At 38.4% G+C, this 15,640-nt stretch overlaps 1 protein-coding gene across 3 annotated transcripts in view; it reads right to left on the bottom strand.

The window, feature by feature from the left end:
- The window catches only part of thrab (thyroid hormone receptor alpha b), a 218,873-nt gene that overhangs the window by 98,694 nt on the left and 104,539 nt on the right, over window positions 1–15,640 (bottom strand). For 2 of the 3 annotated variants that reach the window (XM_038296886.1, XM_038296887.1), the window contains one exon: window positions 14,506–14,586. The exons of the other annotated variant lie outside the window; for it this stretch is intronic. The gene's annotated coding sequence lies outside the window, so the exon portion shown is untranslated. The remainder of the gene's footprint in view (window positions 1–14,505; window positions 14,587–15,640) is intronic. 3 annotated transcript variants of the gene reach the window in all.

Below are 15,640 nucleotides of genomic sequence, written 5' to 3'. Positions count from 1 at the left end.
CTGCATCACAGATATAAAGCAGTGGCTGTCACAGAACTTTTTGCACTTAAACAACGGCAAAACCAAATGCATTTTGTTTGGTTCTTCATCAATTTCAAATGTTCTCACCACAAACTCCAGCAATCTAGCCCCCCCTTTTTAAATCTCATGCCAAAAATCTCTGGGTAACATTTGACAATGGGCTCAAATTTGACAAACAGATTAGCTCCGTTGTCAGCTCGAGCTTTTTCCAGCTTCGTCTTTTGGCCAGAGCAAGTCCTTTCTCAGTTGGCAGGATCTTGAGAAGGCAATCCATGCTTTCATTACAGGTGCTGGTCATAAAATTAGAATATCATGAAAAAGTAGATTGATTTCAGTAATTCCATTCAAAAAGTGAAACTTGTATATTATATTCATACATTACATACAAACTCATATATTTCAGATGTTTATTTTGTTTAATTTTGATGATTACAAATGACAACAAATGAAAATCTCAAATTCATCATATCAGAAAATTAGAATATTACTGAAGACCAATAAAAACAAAGGATTTATAGAAATGTTGGCCAACTGAAAAGTATGAACATGAAAAGTATGAGCATGTACAGCACTCAGTATTTAGTTGGGCCTCCTTTGGCCTGTATTACTGCAGCAATGCGGCGTGGCATGGAGTCGATCAGTCTGTGGCACTGCTCAGGTGTTATGATAGCCCAGGTTGCTCTAATAGTGGCTTTTAGCTCTTCTGAATTGTTGGGTCTGGTGTATTGCATCTTCTTCTTCACAATACCCCATAGATTTTCTATGGGGTTAAGGTCAGGAGAGTTTGCTGGCCAATTAAGAACAGGGATACCATGGTCCTTCCACCAGGTACTGGTAGCTTTGGCACTGTGTGCAGGTGCCAAGTCCTGTTGGAAAATGAAATCTGCATCTCCAAAAAGTTGGTCAGCTGCAGGAAGCATGAAGTGCTCTAAAACTTCCTGGTATGTGGCTGCGTTGACCCTGGACCTCAGAAAACACAATGGACCAACACCAGCAGATGACATGGCACCCCAAACCATCACTGACTGTGGAAACTTTACACTGGACTTCAAGCAACGTGGATGAAGTGCCTCTCTTCTTTTCCTCCAGACTCTGGGACCTTGATTTCCAAAGGAAATGCAAAATTTACTTTCATCAGAGAACATGACTTTGGACCACTCACCAGCAGTCCAGTCCTGTTTCTCTTTAGACGCTTCTGACGCTGTCTGTGGTTCAAGAGTGGCTTGACACAAGGAATGCGACAGCAGAAACCCATGTCTTTCATACGTCTGTGTGTGGTGGTTCTTGAAGCACTCACTCCAGCTGCAGTCCACTCTTTGTGAATCTCCCCCACATTTTTGAAGGGGTTTTGTTTCACAATCCTCTCCAGGGTGCGGTTATCTCTCTTGCTTGTACACTTTTTTCGACCACATCTTTTCCTTCCCTTCGCCTCTCTATTAATGTGCTTGGACACTGAGCTCTGTGAACAGCCAGCCTCTTTAGCGATGACCTTTTGTGTCTTGCCCTCCTTGTGCAAGGTGTCGATGGTCGTCTTTTGGACAACTGTCAAGTCAGCAGTCTTCCCCATGATTGTGTAGCCTATAGAACTAGACTGAAAGACCATTTAAAGGCTTTTGCAGGTGGTTTGAGTTAATTAGCTGATTAGAGTGTGGCACCAGGGGCCATCAATTTTGAACCTTTTCACAATATTCTAATTTTCTGATATGATGAATTTGAGATTTTCATTTGTTGTCATTTGTAATCATCAAAATTAAACAAAATAAACATCTGAAATATATGAGTTTGTATGTAATGTATGAATATAATATACAAGTTTCACTTTTTAAATGGAATTACTGAAATCAATCTACTTTTTCATGATATTCTAATTTTATGACCAGCACCTGTAGTTCAAGACTGAACTACTGCAACGCCCTTTACGTTGGCCTCAGTCAGTCATCAATTTCTCGTCTCCAACTTGTGCAGAACGCTTCCGCCCGATTTTTAACAAACACGTCCAGACATGAACACATTACCCCTGTGCTGTCGTCACTCCACTGGCTTCCAGTCCGTTTTAGAATCGATTTTAAACTTCTGCTGTTTGTTTTTAATGCCATCCATGGCTTGGCCCCCTATTACTTGTCTGAGATTTTAACTTTTCGCATTTGTGGCAGAGCTTTACGCTCCTCGGGTCAGCTTCTGTTAGAGGTCCCTAGGTCAAGACTCAAACAGTGGGGCGATCATTCTTTTGCTGCTCCCAGACTGTGGAACAAACTACCCCCTGATATCCGCACCACTACTGACCTCAGCCTTTAAAAAAAAAGCTTTAAACCCACTTTTTTAAATTAGCATTTAATTCTGACTAGGATAATACTGTCTCTTAGATGTCTTCTTTCTGTGTGCTCTTTTCTATGCACCTCTAGAAGGCTTTTAATGTCCTGCAGCGCTGCACCACTACAGCACTTTTAATTGTATCTGTGTTTTATATGCGTTATGTATTGTTTTTATGGCTTTGTTGTAAAGCACTTTGGGTACCATTTGGCTATTGTAAAGGGCTATACAAATAAATTTTATTTTATTTGATTTGATTTGAACCCATATTCTCAAATCACCTTCTACAACTTCACTGTAAAGAGTCCTCTTATTATTTATAGTAAGAACAGTATCCCCACAACTGTTTTGTTTGTCTGAGGACTATTTCTCTTTCTCTTTCCGCCATTTACAGATGATAGAAATATGCTTTATTTGAATGTATCCATGCTTTTCCCGTTGTAAAGAGCAGCCATGGGGCTCCATTTCATAGCACACCTATAGCCCAGAGTATCAAGCAGTCAAGGATCACTTTAAAGCTCCCAAAGCCTATGCCAGGAAAGCAGAAAAAGAAGCGTTTTAAGGTAAATTGCTAGTTGAGTGCCTCTGTGTGGAGCGTGCTCTAAAATGAAGATTTGACCATTATTTTCTCATGGTAATAGATGAGATGCAGACCTGCAAACCCCACTGGGCTCTAACAGTTTGTTAAAGAAACCAGGCCCGGACTTATACGACTGTCCCAGACCAGAACTTAAGATTTAACTCCCTACTCCTTCCCTGTCTGTGGGATAAAGTGCACTTCATCTGCCCAGCAACTGCCTCATTCAACATCCTTCTAATGACATTTATGACCTGATTGATGGGACAATAGCCAGACTGCGGCTTGTCTCCATGTGTGGTTGTTTGATCAGTAAAAGCAGACTGCGTTCATGTTGTTTTTTTCTCTGTGTAGGAGGCCGAGGCCAGATGAAATACAGCAAAAGAGCAGGGGAGATAAACATGGACTGAAACCAAAAGGAGGGGAAAAAAATTGGAAAGAGAAACAAGGATTTCTTTATACTGTTTGCATTTTTAACACATGATGTTTGCTCATGATGATGCAGTTGCCTCATAGGGATAAAGCAGTGTGATGGTGTTTACACTCTGCCAGAGATGCAAAGCAAAGCAAACCTAAAATAATATTTGAAACACATTTGGAAGGAGGCAAAGACACACAGACACACTAAAATGTATAGTGGAGATAAGTCTGAATGTGAAGGAAGGGAGAAATGCATTTAATTCCTCTTCCTTACATAATGTGACTGCAGCTCGATTGAAACGCATCAGCAATGATTCCTGCACTCATCCAGAGCGCAGCGGTACAAAAGAATCCACAAAACCATCAGCCTAAACTTGTGTCCCATCAGAGACACAAGCAGGCCTGCCTTTTCCTTCAGAAACAAACTAAAAATAAACAATCAACCTCAGCGGACACCCTGAAATTAAATCTTTCCCACTGAGCTCGAACATGTTGCTCCATGACCTGCTTTTTTTTAATGGCCATAAACACACACATGCGACCGTTTATTTGAGGCAATCCCACACACACTTCTGCTTTAATAAATAGCCACTTCATCAGCAAAGGAACCCTCTGAAGGTGACTCCAGCTGCACAGTAGATCCTTGGACTTAAGAAACCGGAATAAACGCTTTAAAGGACAAAATAATATGACATATAAATCATGTAAGTCGGAATATTCTGGTCGGTTTCAACAGGATCGGAATGAAGTTGTAATCTGAGTGAGAGATGCTGGCGTTTGACGATTGACAATCTGATCAGCATGCTTGTAAAGGCAGTCAGGATCAAGTTTTTCTAAATGAGGCAAGCTAACCTGGGTGTGCATTTCCTCCCTACATCAATGTGACATAGTTCTGCTTTGAGCAGCTAGAGGCTGTTAGAATATTGTGACTGGCATGTTTACAGGACACAATTTTGCTTACCATTTTATTCCAAATACTTAAAATATGCTACAATAAAAACCTTTTTTTTGTTTGCTTTTGAGTCTAAATACATTTTAAATACCGTACATTATGAAATTTTGTGCATGCAGAAACAGCTGTAAGAAATCTGCACAGTATAGAGCTAAGGAAAGACTACACAGTAGTCCAAGCCAACTGCAGTCAATCTCTTTTACTAATGAAATATTGCTATATGTCATCGTTATGCTATGAAATCCCCTGAAAATTCACGAAATTTTGCCATATTTTTATATGTTGATATATTGACGCGGTATCGATCTATTTTACTAACAAAATCTCACAAGAATTTGCAAAATATCACGAGAGTTTGTAACAGAACGATGAAATTCTGTAATTCAGTAGATGAAACGAGATTTTGAAAGTAAAATAGATTGATACCGCCTTTTTAAAAATCGATTTGATATCAGCATATGAAAATATATTTGAGTATATTATTTTTCAAAGTGTCAGAAATGGATAACAAAACTGCTATTTTCAATGACTACTTATTTTTGTCCAGCTTTAACATCAGTATCGATATCGGTTATCGGCTACATGAGTCTTAAAATATCGGATATCGGCCAAAATCCCAATATCGTGCATCCCTAGTAAAAACCTTATGTACAATAAAAAACATTGTACCTTATGTAAAAAGAAAATAGGAATGCACGATATAATCGGCCCCCTATCGGTATCGGCCTTAAAACTGAATATCGGACATCGGCCACCCCATCGATATTAAACCCGATATTTGATCAGCTTCTGAGTCTAAAAAAAAATAAATAAAATACTACTTATTCTTCTTCCTCAAAAACTTCTTTTTTACAGACTTAAAAACTTTTAAAGTCAAGGGAAAAAATATTGATACATTAAAATATCACAATATCTTCATATGCTGATATATTGCCATTTAAAAACACCATATCAATCTCTTTTACTAATGAAATATTGCTATATGTCATCGTTATGCTATGAAATCCCCAGAAAATTCACAAAATTTTGCCATATTTTTATATGTTGATATATTGACGCGGTATCGATCTATTTTACTAACAAAATCTCACAAGAATTCGCAAAATATCATGAGCTTTCTAACAGAACGATGAAATTTCACGAGATTTTGAAAGTAAAATAGATCGATAACGCGTTTTTAAAAATCAATTTGATATCAGCATATGAAAATATATTGGAGTATATTATTTTTCAAAGTGTCAGAAATGGATAACAAATCTGCTTTTTTCAATGACTACTTATTTTTGTCCAGCTTTAACATCAGTATTGATATCGGTTATCGGCTACATGAGTTTTAAAATATCGACATATCGGATATCGGCCAAAATCCCAATATCGTGCTTTCCTAGTAAAAACCTTATGTACAATAAAAACATTGTACCTTATGTAAAAAAAAAAACATTGTACATAACTGTAAAAACCTTTTTTTTAATAGTAATATCCATCTGTATATTATATTCGGTGCATATCCAGCTGTAAATTTAGTTAATAAAACTAGTGATCTTTATATTATATTCATTGTTTATAATAGTATTAATCTCAATACTCGTTCAGTAGAAATAACCATTTCCTGTATTTATGGAACCATTATTTATCCTGCACTTGCTGGTTAGACCTAAACTGCATTTCGTTGCCTTGTACCTGTACATGTGTAATGACAAAGTTGAATCTAATCTAATCTAATCTAAATCTAATTTCCCTGAAGGAGTAATCCTAAGGGATCAATACATTTGAATCTAAATTCTAAGTATAAATGTATAAAATAATAAAACAGATTGACATAAGAGTCATTGGATTAGAATGTCAAAAAATGGGGGAATATTTTTTATAAAACTCATAGTCGACATTTGTATCCACAGTACATCAATATGTTTATTGATGATGTAATTAGACTTTGCTGGGCCTTTAAGCTCAGCAAATATGTTTCATGCTGCAAAATGGTCTCCAACCAGTGACAAAAAAAAGGAAATGTGAATTCTTCTTGGATCCTATGACAGCCACACTTGGCAAGCCTTGTGCTCTGAAATTAGCATTTTCCAGAGCATGATATTATGGGCCAACTTCATGACTAATTCAACGTGATAAGCCATTCACCAATTCACTCGCAAGAAGACTGCATGCACCAATGCACGTCCTCTTCCGCACACATTAGCAATGTACAAGAAATGCTACAATCCAGGACTTGACAACACTAAAGAGTTGACAACGGCCGCCATAATGATGACATTTTAAAACAGAAAACCCCTGAAATATTTAATGAATCATAAGGATGGATGTCTTTTTATGGCTGTTTATAAAAATATTTAAGGCTTTGGACTTATTGTGTCAAATTGAAGGAATTTAAGGACCTAAAGGAACCCTGTAGATCAAGTCTAAGTATCCTACACTTTTTCATATCTGGATTCCAGTTATAATTTGTAGATATCTCTTGTATTTAGTTCGGTTTAGGTTGTAAAACCATAGTGTGAGAAGCTGCTCGATGTGGATGCCTCTCCTTTCACTTGCTGCTGATTTTATACATGAGTCTGCCCTAATTCAAAATGCAACCTGCCAGGGCCCAGAAACCAGCAGCTCATTAATGCTGACTGGGTTAGAAAACAAAAAGCAAGAAGAAGAAAAGTGGAGGTACAGCTAGAAAGCTGAAACCCCCAAATCCAACTCAAATGCCACAGGGAAGATGAATGATGGAGGATTTTCAACCTGCTCACCATAGCACCTCATTTGTGTGTGACAGCTGGAAATAGCCCATCCAGCAGGAGTGAAGTGTGTTGGTAAGCTGTGGGCTTGCAGCTGTGTTCTTTCTCTGCAAATATATTCGGTCGCCCAGTTAGCCAAGGGTTGTAAGAGTAAGAAAAAAGGGAAAAAAAGCATCTCACTTTAGTGACTGCGATGGTGCAGGCCGGCCACACAGAACACACTCTGTCCATGCCCGGGGCCTCTGTGTTTGTCAGGAAACCAGTCCCCCCTGAGCCACAAGCAAATAGCCCCCTGAGCGCCGGGAGCTATTGATCAACGAGCTGTGGACAGGCTGGCAGCAGGCGGGTGGTTAGCACTGTAGATGACGATGCTCTGACAGAACCACTATCAGGATGATTGAGCTGGAGTCCGTCAGTGTGTGAGTCTTCCTCGGTAACTGGTTTGGCTAAAGAGGCAGTTCAAACTCAGCAGGGAGAGCAAAGAGATGCTAATCACAGGAAGCAAACATGCGCAGCCTTTCTTAAGAAATATATGTTCCCAGTATGGGTCTTTCAAAGAGGTAAGAAAAAGTAAAACAAATAAATAATAATAACTCTACACTTTGTTACCTTAAAAAACACAAACTTCAATAAATACCATTGAGATTGGTGCTGTACTGTCTGGCAGGACCTGGTAATTCTGCACAGGAACTCTAACCGGTTTAATTCTGCATGGTTCTCTACATACTCTGTAACCTATACACCTAAAATCAGTTCATAATTACATTTTTTTCCCGTGTTGTATTTTCGTACACCTCCCTTGGTGACCTCTCTATTTCGATTGCTTTTGACTGTGCTCGTTGGGATTTTTGTTTGTTCTATTTTCTCTCTCTCTCTCTCTCTCTCTCTCTCTCTCTCTCTCTCTCTCTCTCTCTCTCTCTCTCTCTCTCTCTCTCTCTCTCTCTCTCTCTCTCTCTCTCTCTCTCTCTCTCTCTCTCTCTCTCTCTCTCTCTCTCTCTCTCTCTCTCTCTCTCTCTCTCTCTCTCTCTCTCTCTCTCTCTCTCTCTCTCTCTCTCTCTCTCTCTCTCTCTTTCTCTCTCTCTCTCTCTCTCTCTCTCTCTCTCTCTCTCTCTCTCTCTCTCTCTCTCTCTCTCTCTCTCTCTCTCTCTCTCTCTCTCTCTCTCTCTCTCTCTCTCTCTCTCTCTCTCTCTCTCTCTCTATATATATATATATATATATATATATATAGGTGCTGGTCATAAAATTACAATATCATGAAAAAGTAGATTGATTTCAGTAATTCCATTTAAAAAGTGAAACTTGTATATTATATTCATACATTACATACAAACTCATATATTTCAGATGTTTATTTTGTTTAATTTTGATGATTACAAATGACAACAAATGAAAATCTCAAATTCATCATATCAGAAAATTAGAATATTGTGAAAAGGTTCAAAATTGATGGCCCCTGGTGCCACACTCTAATCAGCTAATTAACTCAAACCACCTGCAAAAGCCTTTAAATGGTCTTTCAGTCTAGTTCTATAGGCTACACAATCATGGGGAAGACTGCTGACTTGACAGTTGTCCAAAAGACGACCATCGACACCTTGCACAAGGAGGGCAAGACACAAAAGGTCATCGCTAAAGAGGCTGGCTGTTCACAGAGCTCAGTGTCCAAGCACATTAATAGAGAGGCGAAGGGAAGGAAAAGATGTGGTCGAAAAAAGTGTACAAGCAAGAGAGATAACCGCACCCTGGAGAGGATTGTGAAACAAAACCCATTCAAAAATGTGGGGGAGATTCACAAAGAGTGGACTGCAGCTGGAGTGAGTGCTTCAAGAACCACCACACACAGACGTATGAAAGACATGGGTTTCTGCTGTCGCATTCCTTGTGTCAAGCCACTCTTGAACCACAGACAGCGTCAGAAGCGTCTTGCCTGGGCTAAAGAGAAACAGGACTGGACTGCTGGTGAGTGGTCCAAAGTCATGTTCTCTGATGAAAGTAAATTTTGCATTTCCTTTGGAAATCAAGGTCCCAGAGTCTGGAGGAAAAGAAGAGAGGCACTTCATCCACGTTGCTTGAAGTCCAGTGTAAAGTTTCCACAGTCAGTGATGGTTTGGGGTGCCATGTCATCTGCTGGTGTTGGTCCATTGTGTTTTCTGAGGTCCAGGGTCAACGCAGCCACATACCAGGAAGTTTTAGAGCACTTCATGCTTCCTGCAGCTGACCAACTTTTTGGAGATGCAGATTTCATTTTCCAACAGGACTTGGCACCTGCACACAGTGCCAAAGCTACCAGTACCTGGTTGAAGGACCATGGTATCCCTGTTCTTAATTGGCCAGCAAACTCTCCTGACCTTAACCCCATAGAAAATCTATGGGGTATTGTGAAGAAGAAGATGCAATACACCAGACCCAACAATTCAGAAGAGCTAAAAGCCACTATTAGAGCAACCTGGGCTATCATAACACCTGAGCAGTGCCACAGACTGATCGACTCCATGCCACGCCGCATTGCTGCAGTAATACAGGCCAAAGGAGGCCCAACTAAATACTGAGTGCTGTACATGCTCATACTTTTCATGTTCATACTTTTCAGTTGGCCAACATTTCTATAAATCCTTTGTTTTTATTGGTCTTCAGTAATATTCTAATTTTCTGATATGATGAATTTGAGATTTTCATTTGTTGTCATTTGTAATCATCAAAATTAAACAAAATAAACATCTGAAATATATGAGTTTGTATGTAATGTATGAATATAATATACAAGTTTCACTTTTTAAATGGAATTACTGAAATCAATCTACTTTTTCATGATATTCTAATTTTATGACCAGCACCTGTATGTTAATTAACAATTTTTTATTATGGTTATATTGCCTCTTTTTTGTGTTGGTGTTGTATTCTGGAAAATCTTATCAAAAATAAAGTACAAAAAAAAAATAAAAATACCATTGAGATTTGAGTAATCATGATGCATCGTGATTGAATCGCATCGTGGCATGTGAATCGTGATTCGAATCGAATCGTGACTTCTTTGCCAATACCCACCCCTACCAAAAACATGACTGTTAAGATCAATTGGACTAATGGACTGGCGACCTATCCAAGGTGTACTCCGCCTCTCGCCCGTAGACAGCTGGAGATGAAACCAGCACCCCTCCCGGTCCCGCTTGGGATAAGCGTGATGAAAAATGGATGGATGGATAGTGATTTCCACACATGGAGGAAAATTTGCAAAAATATAAAACATTTTAAGATGGATTAAAATGAGCAAATCAAGTTCATTGAATAAAATGTGCAACATTGTGAAGAGCAACAAAGAAGACTCACCCTCTAGCAGCGATTAGAAGTCCTTTTTTCATCATCTAGGGACCCCATGTAATAAATAAATACATTTTAAGCGGTGCATTTGCACTGAACAACTAAAGCCTGAGATTTTGCTGAAATTTACAAACATCTCCAGAGATGATGTTAACACTCTGTGTATTGATTCCTACCACACGGTGAAATGAATGACATGATACATCCAATATTGCTCCTTCTCTCAGGGCTTTTCATGGTGAAAGCTGTATATTGGATCATTTTCCATGTATTTTCTTTATTCAAACTTTAGTTGACAACTGCATGTGAAATCTTCCTTTGCTAATTTTTTTTGTTGCTGTTTTAGCTTGTTTTTTGTCTACATGAGTAAGAAAAAATGTAATCCTTCTTTTTGATCGTCTTCCTCTGTGGTGAACAGAAGGTGGGACAGAGGAAGCTGTCTCTCGACTTTTTAAGAAACGGTAGAAACAACTGCAGCAGAAAATAAAATAATGTTTTACAAAGCAGGTCCAACGTGTAGCGTTACTGTTGCTTTGAATAAAAGTAAAGCTGTTAAAAAGATGCTGCATTACTGTGCATTTACCTGTTACCTTCCAAAGCCCTGTAGGCAGGTGTTTTTCAAGCTGCTTCGATTCATCAACTCATGATCTTGTTAAAGTATCACCTGTAAAGTAACTTTTTTTTCACTAAATAATCACATCCTGGCTCATGGAGGAGGGCACAATGGGAGAGACTGGTGAAGACTAAATAATGTTCAATTGGTTATATCTATTAATATGCTGCAGACATTTTATTTTAAACAGGTTATGATTAGCTAATAAGATTATTGTAGAAATGTCTTTGTTCTTTTTCCTTTCTGTGCAATAAAACTATAAATAGATAGATCTGTATTAAAAAATCACCCATGTTTCTGTCATGTATTTGTATGGCAAAATGGAGCATCGTTTGACTCAGGTTGTACACTGCAGGTAGATTCTGTAATCATTAATTTTTAAGTCTTGTAAGATACCCTTAAATGGACTTAGGTCTGGACTTTGGATAGGCCAATAAAACATGATAATCCTTTAATCTAAACCACTTCATTGTAGCTCTGGCGGTATGTTTAGGGTTTGTATCCTGCAGGCTGGAGGCTGAACTTGGAACCGAATCTCAAACTAAGGCAGATCAACATGTTTTCCTTCAGGATTTGTCTCTGCTGAGGAAAAAAAAAAAAAAAAAAACATCCCCACAACACGATCTTGCAATCACCAGGTTTCACAATGGTGTTTGCAGACTGATTTACGTTGTCAGGATTCTGCCACACATTCCTTTTCCTTCCACTGAACAACTGCACCCTACTTTGTTTAAGTCTATTACATACATTTCCATTTGAATATATTGCGGCTTGTGTTTGTAACGTGAAAAAATGTGAGGAGTCTAAACACTTCATAAATAGGGGATAGTTTGGCTGAACTTCCAGCTTCTGTAAACCATCTCTGATTGTGACTCCTTATTGTTATAAATAAGATCTGGCTTGTAGCAGGGAGGAATGCTTCTCTAAATCTAATGGCAGCTTTGCATGTTACTGAAGACAGGTGAAAAGGGCAAGAAAGCAGCAGATGTTCTAAAATAAAGAAAAATAAAACATTGCACATTCAGCTCAAACTTAACAGAGAACTGGAGGCTTTTAGTCAGAACACCTTTACATAACTGAGCCAGATGTTACGTCTTCCTTTTGTTTGAAAAGAAATTATTTATAAGTGTTCCAAAAAAAATCGCCGCTTACAGACACACCATACATCACGTTATTTTTCCAATTTCACTTCTGCTTTTGACAGGAACTTCCATGCAGCGTGCCCCACAAAATGCATGCGTGGTCTGTGTGAGCATGCACTGCTGCAGCTACATCAGAAGGACGGCATGTAGCGGGAGGTGAGATTTACGAGGTGTTTGGCAGGCTTGCTTTTAGCTCAGCGATGGGAGACCGATCCCACCTCCTCGCCTAGCACCCCTAGTGAAAGACACACAGGCGCTTACAGACACACATCTGCACAGTCACACACTCAGCTGCACATACAGCACCCAAGTGAACGAAGGTGCACGTCAACCCTTAACCCCGAACGTGTAGGCCACATGTCAGCAGCTCTCAACTTTCTTGGGGCTGAAACACACCTTCTAAAATATCCCTTTAACCTTGATCCATCACAAAAAGAACAACTTTCCTACTACATCTCACCTCCCTTAGAGGGTTTCTGGCTAATGTGTGTAGAGATATTGTACAGTGGGGGCGGCCATGATGGGGAGGGCCGTCCCGAGGGGCCTTTGAAAGGTCACTGCTGCAGCCAGAGATGAGAAAACACATTTTAAACCATTTGCAAACACCATCAATCACAGAGACCTGTTTGTTTTTAACATCCAAAACTGAGGAAAAATGTGTTCGTCGCAAGATTTTTTTAATTTGCTTTTTATCTCACAGTGTTTATTTGGCAAGAGTGAGAAAATAAACTCTAAAGAGTATGATGGGAATGTTTTTCCCTTTTCTTAAATTTTCTTAATTAAATGTTTAGCCAGTAAAGGCTTCAGAGAAAAATGAAATACACTCACACTGCAAAAAAATGAAATCTAAATAAGTCATTTCTTCTTAAATTAAATGCATTTTTTCTTGAATTAAGGATTTAAGTGAGACTACGGTGGCCCTGAAGTGCAAACTGCAACTACAAAACTAAAAGCGCAACTACATAAAGAAAAACAAAACTACATAAAGCAATGCGCAACTACATTAAGAAAAACAAAACTACATAAAGCAAAGCGCAACTACAGTAAGGAAAACACAATTACATTAACCTACCGGAAAAGGTAGGTACCAGTGGGAAACATGAAACATCGCTGATTGAAGGACGGCGCCGTTTGACCCTTGAACCGGAAGTTGCGTCGTCTGAACAGTCCAGCTTCTTTTAAGTGTGTCTTCAGTGTACGCAAACTAACTGAAATTTCGTGATTAGTCTTGAGCATATCCAGTATCACCTCGTACGTATGTCCTGATTCAAAACATTTCTGGATAACGGCAGCTATGTTTGGGGTGCCGACAATATCCATGTTTTCCATGACTTCCAGTTCAAGGGTCAAAAGGCGCCGTCGTCCAATCAGCGATGTGTCATGTTTTCCACTGATACCTACCTTTTCCGGTAGGTTAATGTAATTGTGTTTTCCTTAATGTAGTTGCGCTTTGATTTATGTAGTTGCGATTTCCTTAATGTAGTTGCGCTTTGATTTATGTAGTTGCGATTTCCTTAATGTAGTTGCGCTTTTAGATTTGTAGTTGCAGTTTGCACTTCAGGGCCACCGTAGAGACACTTTGCCAATGGAACAAGACAATTTACACTTAACATAAGAAAAAACAATTGCATTGTCTTATTTCATGTACATTTTATCTAGATACCTTATTTTAAGAGTTAAAAATACTACTTCCATTGGCAAATCATCTTATTTACCTGCTCAAATTAAGGGTAAATACCCTTAATTTAAGACATTTTTTTTACAAATTTTGAGATCATTTTTACAATGCAGGCACAGTTAACGTAGCATCATGCTGTGGGGAAACTTGATATCAGACATACATGTCAGTGATATAAAATGAAAGCATAATAAAGAAGGACGGCTACTCAGCTGGAGAATTGTTAGGTATTGCGGTTAAATGGTTTTGAATTTGATGAAGCTGTGGCCTTCAATGAAACCAACCAATTTAAATAAGCTACTAATTTCACAGAGGAGGATGCTCAAATAAGGAGCCAGAATTAAAAGGATATTTAATCACATAAAGGTGTATGGAGGTATCTATACAAGTATGTTGTAAAAAAAAAAAAAATTAGTTCTGATTTGCGCACCCTGCTCTGGTTTTAATCACAGTTCTCATATATTTTGAAGTGAATGAAATAGAAACCAGATCTTTAAAACTGAGATTAATACCTGAAAGTTCCTCAGATCTAACCATATTTGTTTTAATCAGAGGAGAAGCAGAATATCCAGCTATACCAGTGTGCTTCCTATGTAAAAGATAACTGTCATTTAGCGTGATAATGAATAGCTATACAAGCAGCACAGCAGCTTTCCAAGGCAACGCTGTGCGTGCATACATGATTAACGTACATTTATTGCTGCAAAACACATCAGACGACAGGAAGAACGGAACCTACCAATCATAGTCTTCGCGTACGTGCGTGCTGTTAGTGATTTCCACGGCCCTCCGGCGTTGTGACGTCCACCTTGTTTCTGTTCTGGAAGAGATAAAATTAGGACAGCTTAGGATTTCTCAGCAGCCAAGATTTCAAAGCAAAAAAAATGTAGAAAATAAAACTATACAATACAGATTGTGCTCTCACTCCTTAACCCTTTTCTTTCCCTAATTTTTCTAGCTTCATTTCCCCCCATATGTTCACCTTATGAACATACTGATCTACTTCAAGTAGTTCCTCTAAACCCCTTTTTTTTCTGTCATAATTTACTTCTTTCTTGTCTTTCTACCCATGTTTTTCTTCCATTGCTTTATTCTGATCTCAGACTCACAAATCTGTCTTTTGAAGACAGATGAGCGCCACACATTTATCTAAGAAAGCCATGCTATAATAAATCACCCATTTTCTTACAACCATTGAAACAGGTTTTAAAAATGTGTGATAATCAAATTATATAGCATATTATCACAGTTTTGAAATTATTTGAGCTAGCTCGGTTCTTAATGTCTGATATTTGTTTTAATATTTAAGCCTTTTTTTAATAATACCTACTATCATTGGACTAGATTGAAAAAAAAATAACTTGCTCTATTTCAATCAGGGCAGTTTAATTGAATTGATATTTAAATAATTAAGCCAGACATGGAGAATTCAAAGTGTCTACTGGGATTATTAGAGTTTTGAAAGCCTGAAAATTTTGAAATTCTATGTGGCTTTTTATGGCTTTACTGTATCTCAGGCACAGCTGATAACAAACATGATAAGTGGGTGGGATTCTGGGTAAAGGGCTGAATCGTACCTGAAAACATGGATCATTTTGAGCCATTTTGCGAATATAAATTTGAATGAACAAAATAATGCTTTAAGTTCCTCAGGGCTCTATTCTCGGCCACATTCAGTCATTTTTTTAAAGGGACATCCTTGACCAATTAATGGTTAACTGCTCCCTTGACATGTATATGCTGATGATATACAACTTTATATTACTGTCAATGTACAATATACCTAGATCTCACAGCAGAGTTAGGAAATAGGGACGTAGTTTTGCTGTTTACAAGTTTAAACGTTTTTACATAAGTATGACTGTTGGCAGTTT

The sequence above is a fragment of the Cyprinodon tularosa genome, unplaced genomic scaffold, assembly GCF_016077235.1.
Source record: "Cyprinodon tularosa strain WSP-4 unplaced genomic scaffold, ASM1607723v1 ctg38, whole genome shotgun sequence".
Lineage (NCBI taxonomy): Eukaryota > Metazoa > Chordata > Actinopteri > Cyprinodontiformes > Cyprinodontidae > Cyprinodon > Cyprinodon tularosa.
The sequence above is the reverse complement of the archived record's forward strand: the minus strand, read 5'-3'. Positions and strand labels throughout refer to the sequence as shown.